General features: G+C 45.6%; 1 pseudogene; it reads left to right on the top strand.

Moving 5' to 3' along the window:
• The first annotated feature begins 1,351 nt into the window (after window positions 1–1,351).
• On the top strand, window positions 1,352–1,469 carry LOC124723572 (annotated as a pseudogene).
• Window positions 1,470–8,033: the final 6,564 nt, after the last annotated feature.

The following is an 8,033-nucleotide window of genomic DNA, read 5'->3' as shown; positions in this document are numbered from 1 at the left end:
CCCACGTTGACCGAACGATGTCGTCAATTACGACTGAAGTGGCCATGGGTTCACCGACACTGGACAGTGGATCAACTGAAACTTTTCGCCTGGTTAGGGCACGTTGTTGCACCAGGTCGATCGACTTGACCGGATACTCTGCATACTAGGTGCTCGAAACATTTTCCGGGTCGCGGACGCAGCAGTATTACGCTTTGAGCGACATTCACGTTGGCTTCCACGGGACCTGTGGTAGTAGTCAGAGGCACTATGACCGCTATGGACAATGTCAACATTATAGCGAACCACCTGCGTCTCTTAATGCTTGATGTCTTCACTGACGGCGATGGCATCTTCCAGCAAGATAACTGGCAAGACCAGACAACTGCTGCAGTAGTATTACGTTTTGGGGGTAATGAGCATAAGGATGGTTGGTTGGTTTTTTGGGGGAAGAGACCAAACAGCGAGGTCATCGGTCTCATCGGATTAGGGAAGGACAGGGAAGGAAGTCGGCCGTGCCCTTTCAGAGGAACCATCCCAGCATTTGCCTGGAGCGATTTAGGGAAATCACGGAAAACCTAAATCAGGATGGCCGGACGCGGGATTGAACCGTCGTCCTCCCGAATGCGAGTCCAGTGTGCTAACCACTGCGCCACCTCGCTCGGTGCTGCAGTAGTTTGAGGAGCATGGTAGTGACTTAAGTTTATATCTTGGTCGCTAAATTCGCCTGATCTGAATCCAGTGGAACAAAGAATGGCTCTGAGCACTATGGGACTTAACATCTAAGGTCATCAGTCCCCCAGAACTTAGAACTACTTAAACCTAACTAACCTAAGGACATCACACACATCCATGCCCGAGGCAGGGTTCGAACCTGCGACTGTAGCGGTCGCGCGGTTCCGGACTGAAGCGCCTAGACCGCTCGGACACTCCGGCCGGTCTCCAGTGGAATACAAAGGGGGCGCCAGCTTTGCGCCCAAACAGCATCGGCCCGTAATTTACAGTAACTGCGTGATCTGTGCTTAGACATATGGTTCTATATACATTTGGAAACCTAGCAAAGACTTCTCAGATCCATGCCACGCAGTGTTATTGCTGTATTGCGTTCAAAAGTTATAAATTACGACTGCAATGTGCAAGGAACCAAGACGCTATCAAGCAGGTGGTCCTACAGTTTTGGCTCATGAGTGTTGCTACACTGTATCTGGCGAGTCAGTAATCGAACTACCCCTGTTACGCATTTAAGCAGATACTCTAATACATGGGCTAGGCTTCCATATTTTTGTCTGCGACTTAATTTCCCAGAATTAAACTGGACGCAGTTACAACCCCTACAAGGCGAGACTAATTACAGCGCGCAGAGAGGTGCTTGGCCAACGGCCTTGCCTCAGTGGTAACACCGGTTCCCGTCAGATCACCGAAGTTAAGCGCTGTCGGACTTGGCTAGCACTTGGATGGGTGACCATCCGGTCTGCCGAGCGCTGTTGGCAAATGGGGTGCACTCAGCCCTTGTGTGGCAAACTGAGGAGCTACTTGCTTGAGAAGTAGCGGCTCCGGTCTCGTAAACTGACATACGGCTGGGAGAGCCGTGTGCTGACCACATGCCCCTACATATCCGCATCCGATGACGTCTGTGGTCTGAGGATGACACGGCGGCCGATCGGTAGCCGTTGGGCCTTCCAAGGCCTGTTCGGACGGAGAGAGGCGCTTAAGCAGTCATTCTTCCCGCGCTCCATAGATGAATTGAATTGGAAAAGTCCTAATAACTGACACAATGGGACACACCCTGTTGCGATGCACTTCACAGTGGCTTGCAGAGTATAGATGAAGAGCCCACTGGTTCTGATCGAGATTTTCGGGGGTTTTCCATTGGTTACACATAATCCTCAAACTTAGTGTATCTGTGACCTATGAGCGGTACGTCACTAGCTCCTGATGTCAACGCTTCGAGGTCAATTCCCAGTGACCACCTAAGAACTTGGTGGAACAGGGGTGTGTTCTGCCTTGTAGGACGTAATGAGAAGCTACAAGTTTTCAAAAGCAGCACTATAAGCACGCAAACTGACATGACTGGGCGGGCCACGCGACTGTTATTTATTTAACCCTATCGTTGATTGTAACACAATCGCAAGCTCACATACGAAGATTCCAGAATGAAGTTTTCTCTCTCCAGCGGAGTGTGCGCTGATATGAAACTTCCTGACGGATTAAAACTGTGTGCCGGACCGAGACTTTTGCTCGGGGCCTTTGCCTTTAGCGGGCAATTGCTCTACCGACTGAGCTACCCAAGCACGACACACGGCCGGTCTCCACATCTTTACTTCCGCCAATACGTTATCTCCTACCTTCCAAACTTCACAGAAGCTCTCATGCGAAATCTGCAAGACTAGCAATCAAGGAAGAAATGACATTGCGGAAACATCCTCCACGTTGTGGCTAAGCCAAATTTCCGCAATATCCTTTATTCCAGAAGTGCTAGTCTTGCAAGTTACGCAGGAGAGCTTCTGTGAAGTTTGGAATGTAGCAGATAAGTTACTGGCGGAAGTAAAGCAGTGAGGACGGGTCGTGAGTTGTGCTTGGGTAGCTCAGTCGGTAGAGCACTTGTCCGTCAAAGGCAAAGGTCACGACACGAGTTAGAGCCTCGGTCCGGCACAAAGTCTTAATGTGCCAGGAAGTTTCAATGAGAAGACTGTTCTCCATTCACTAACGAGCGTCGAAGCTCATGCGGGAAACTAGTATGGTTGTCTTTGGTAAGGTAACAGACGATATGTTTGGATAGTTGTACTTACTGCTTACGTATTGCAGTTATGAGCAATCATAAAAAATCCTCGCTACATTTAAACGCACGCGCCTGCACTGCACATTTAGAAGAAAAGTGGTCTAGCAGAATGTGTCGAATGCTCCATAAAGCTGTTCGCAAATGATGCTGTTGTTTATATATTCTATAACATGTTCGCAAAGCCAGAAGACAATTACGATTTCCACAATGAGCTACAGTGTGCAATGGGTGGGAGTTCACCCAGAAAGTAAATAAATGTAACGTACTGCCCATACACAGGAAAGTAAAACCACTACTGTACAAGTACACTATTAATGACAAACTGCTGAGAACAGTAACCACCTTAAAATATCTATGAGTATCTATTCGGAGCGCCCTTACGTGGAATGATCACATTAAATAAAGAGTGCGAAAAGCAGATGCTGGACTGAGATTCATAGGAAGAAACTTAAGGAAATGTAATTCACACATTCAAGAGGTGGCTTACAAGACACTTATTCGACAGATACTTGGGTACTGCTAATCAATCAGGGACCCTTGCCAGTTAGGACTGATAGAAGGGATCCAACGAAAGGCTGCGCGTTTCGTCACGGGATCGTTTAGTTGGCGAGCGAGTGTTGTAGAGATCCTCAACAAATTCAACTGATGTGACGTCCCTTCCCTCCTTCTGCACTCGTCGGAAGTAGACGCGACTCGTAACGATGTTCGTCTCCGTCAGTATGACGTGGAACAGCACCTGCAACTCTCGTAAAACACAGCTTCTCGCGTAGTTAAGAAATATTCTATTGTTCGTCCGTAACAGTCTTATCAGTTTGTGTTAACCGATCAATCGTTTATCTTTTATCTTATGCCCGGTTAATTTCGTTGAGCAGTGAAATCTTGGTTCTTAATCCTATCATTACGGTCGTTTTTCACATCATCCTTAGCGAGGATTAATAATTGCTGTTCGTAATTCCGTTGCTATGCCAAATTATTAACAACGGTCCAACGTAACTCCAGAGATCAGTTCGTCTGTCGCTTTCGCAATCGTATCTGCGATCTTTGGGTCCAGGCCGTACTCTTTCTTAACAATGGCTGCTGCGTTCTTCAGAATCATCAGAGCAACAATCACAGGTTTTGGCATTCCCTCCGTATCACCTCCAATTGGAAAGTTCATGACAGAACGCAAAGTCTGTGCTCCATAGTATTTATCAGCAGGTACTTGAAGCTCTCCAAATGTATCTCTCACGACTCTGTGCGAGGATGACGACGCCATTCGTTTTATCATTACCAGTCGCCAGTCTACTGCACAATTATTCTGACAGTATAGATCGGAAAGTTGTTGGGGAACACACAACAAGGAATAAAAACGCATCAAGGATTGCTAGAATTTTTCTCTGCCCACGCAACATTGTCAGCTATGAATGTTCCCAAAGGGGGTTACACGATCCTCTAGACCAGACTTTGACTGTTTCCAAATAAAATCTTCTTCAGACGCAAGTTCGCCAAATGGTTGTAAATGGAAAACTATACACGCCATAAAATGGCAATATTGGTAATACACGATGGTGTTGAAATGTTAATCGGCATTGTTCCTCAGTACTCGTAAGGGATGCGTGCATGTAGAGGAACAGCGGTTATAAAGCAGTAAAAATTATAGATTTATCAAAGCACTGCATAAAAATCGCGGCGCACATCCACTGTAAACATTCATCACACCTATCTGGATCAAACTTGGTAAATCAAAAGAATGTGGAAACCTCTCACGTACCAACGGAGCGCTTTGCGTTCAAGGCAGTGTTTTTACGCGCAGCAAAACTCCATGTATTTTCAGCTGTGTGTGAGGTTTCACATACAATCGAACTACGAGGGCAATTAGTAATCAGCATTTTTGGAAACATTTCCTGCAGTCCCTCATTCCGGCCACACGAACTACAGGCACAAATTTTTAATTCTGTATGCCTCTATACCGAAATGGTGCCTATAAAGAACCTTACTATTAGTACAGTCCTTGCCTCGACTATTACACAAGACGCCATGAGCTCTACCAGCTCAGTTGTAAAAATAAACAACTTGTTCCGGATGCAGGCAGTGTCGTAACTTATCCTTTCTATAAAGTACGTCCGCGACTGAAACACGGAGAGTCAAATGATAACTGATGAGATACACTGAAACGCGGCAAGTCAGATGATAACTGATGAGATACAGAAGCAAATACATCCATGTATGAATGCTTTAAAATCTGAATATGAGGCATAGTTAATGGAAACTGGCAGTGCTATTTCAAATAAACGAGAGCGCTAAGTTATTGGCTCCTGCCCCCAGCACTGTAGTTCAGAAAGGGTGCTAATTCATGATTGCTTGCGGGTAGTACTCCATGGGCAAAACGATAATCCAAACTGCTCACCTCTTCCGAAGATAAAAAAAGGCAAATACACGTGAATAAGTCCCAAACGCCAATTGCAATATAAGATCGCAAATACTTAAATGTCACAGATGACATTTCCGTATAACATACCACTGCACATAGATATCTCGGGATCCCCAGTTCAGCGTCTTCGTAGGTGTTTAAGGAAGAATATGGTCGAGCTTAATGCCAGGACAAAGCTAGCAAGAGACACGAAAAGCAGCGATTGCTTGAACTCAAGCACGATCCAAAATAGCACAAGAAAGACAACATGTCATACAGCCACAGTGTTGTGAAGTTTAAAATAATAGGCAGAATACGTTTCCAGCGTAGTTATACAACAATGTGTTCCTATTTTTATGCTATCTGCTGCCCAGGTCTTGCATATCTCAACTACTAATTCATACTGCACCCGCAGTTGTCTATAGAGCGAAGCTTTGAATATTATGGTACTGATGAACAGGTACAGATGCACAAGTATGTCACGATTTCTGCTGCTAACATCATTTTCAGCTGTTTCTAATTTCGAGCACGATTTCATGTTGTGGTGGAGGCACCTTCTACTTTCCTATATTCCGCGGAAAATGCCACTCACTGACTACAAATTGTGATAGATAGGACGGCAACAAGGAAAAATCTACGTCATTCTCTAAAGCGCAATTGTATAGAACATTAAACACTTTACAGAATGTTAAGCTAGAAAAATAGCATTCGTAATTCACTACCACGGTAGAAATGTTCTCTTCACAAAAAGTACCACCGGTGTCGGTTAGAAATGTTATAAAGGAAAATGGTGTTTGCAATGGGAATATTTCCACAAGAAGACAGACATTCTACTGAATATATACGTCGTGTATGGTGCAAATGAGGCTGCTTCTATTATGGGAGACGTTTCTTTGCGAAACAAAAAGTGCATCCGATAAAACAACTCACATATCTTTCACCGTCCGCCAAGTATACATCATGATACATTTCTTGATGTGGAATCTGAGACACACACGAGAATGTTCACAGATGGTGACGACAAAGAAACGAAATTAAAACTTTCTCAGAGGGCAAAACAATTTATCTTACGCACGCTCTTTCCCATCTTTCACAGGCTGCCTCTCACAATAAAGATCGGCAAAACAACGTCAAAAAGCGGACGACAGCTGCCTTATATTTCTGTAATCGTTCGCGTATGAGAAATCACCGTCAACTATGCACCGCCATTCATTCAATTACCTCCACTCGGCCAAGGATGGCAACGCCGCGCCCCTGTACGGAAAGCGACATCATTATGCAGCTGACAGTCGGGTGCTTCAGAAACCACGCTCAAAGCATGGGAAGACACAGAATCAGTCACAGACACGTATCACACTGGGGGAACATGTTCAGATGACGTGGAGGGATCCTGAACCAGTATAAAATAAATTATAAAACAAATATGATGGTGGACATCCAGCAGAAATTTCCATGAACACACGGGTCACAAAAACAACAAAGCAGACTAGTTTTCGCAGCGCAAATTTTCCACTTTATAACCGAAGGTGCTTTGAAATCGTCCACAAAGATCGACTAGAAACAAAACACCCTTAATAAGCCACTGCCAGGAAGATACAAAACAACTTATCAAACACCACGCGAAGCATCACACTAAGTGAAACTTCCTGGCAGATTAAAACTGTGTGCCCGACCGAGACTCGAACTCGGGACCTTTGCCTTTCGCGGGCAAGTGCTCTACCATCTGAGATACCGAAGCACGACTCACGCCCGATATTCACAGCTTTACTTCTGCCAGTACCTGCCAAAGCTGTGAGTACCGGGCGTGAGTCGTGCTTCGGTAGCTCAGATGGTAGAGCACTTGCCCGCGAAAGGCAAAGGTCCCGAGTTCGAGTCTCGGTCGGGCACACAGTTTTAATCTGCCAGGAAGTTTCATATCAGCGCACACTCCGCTGCAGAGTGAAAATTTCATTCTGGATCACACTAAGTGTCTCACTCTTCCTAGAATTTTCATACGTATAGAAATGCTGTGCGTATTTCAGAGGTTGGCGAAAAAGAAATGGAAAGCTGCTAGCTCTCGCTACACGAACTTTATACGGCAAGCCGAGGTTAAAAAGACCTCACCTTATTACTGCATCAGTTATTGCCACAGTCGTTTCGTTTGGCCGCACCACCGCCACCTGTGCAGAATGATTTTTTTATGCGCTGGCTCGTACGGGTGCAACACAACATATGGTGCGTTGCTCTTATTCACGTTTACGGGCTCGCAAACTTCAAGCCGGTTGAGGAGTCCGTGGAAGCCGCTCGCAAAGGAAATAATCTACGTTAATAAGGCTTTTATGACCCATATTTAACTAATTTACCATTTCAGACTTCACCAAGATGTTTCACGTCGCATTCTGCTCATATCGCAGTAAATTAACCCGTACGGTGATTGTCATCTGCGCTACGGAAAATATAAAAACGAGCGCAACGCGTATGTTGCGTTTTACGCTCCGTGGTCGTCGAAACGACGTACTCGCACAGATAGGGAAATTGTGACATTAGAGAGGCCATTGTGGAATTCGCCCGAGTTAAGGAAACACAACAAACCTTAACCCGTATATCCGTACGGGGATCTGAATCCCGCCCCTCCCCAATATGTAACTTAGAAATACAACTACGTCTTCTAGCACAAAAACAGCGTGCGCCAAACACAAAAACATTACTTCATGGAATGACTGTCGTACTTTCAGACATCTGTTCTTAGCACCTCATGGTGGAAATAAATCTCCCGTGAAACTGCAGCTGTGAGTCTAGGGCAGAGGCAATATTTCCCTCGTGACAAGGAAGACGCTCAGCTTGCCTGCAGCAAACACTGCCCGGAAAGCAGCGAAGGCGAAGCCGGGCGTCGCGTACGCCCTTTGT

Source organism: Schistocerca piceifrons, chromosome X, assembly GCF_021461385.2.
Source record: "Schistocerca piceifrons isolate TAMUIC-IGC-003096 chromosome X, iqSchPice1.1, whole genome shotgun sequence".
NCBI lineage: Eukaryota > Metazoa > Arthropoda > Insecta > Orthoptera > Acrididae > Schistocerca > Schistocerca piceifrons.
This window is presented reverse-complemented; position numbering and strand designations above follow the sequence as displayed.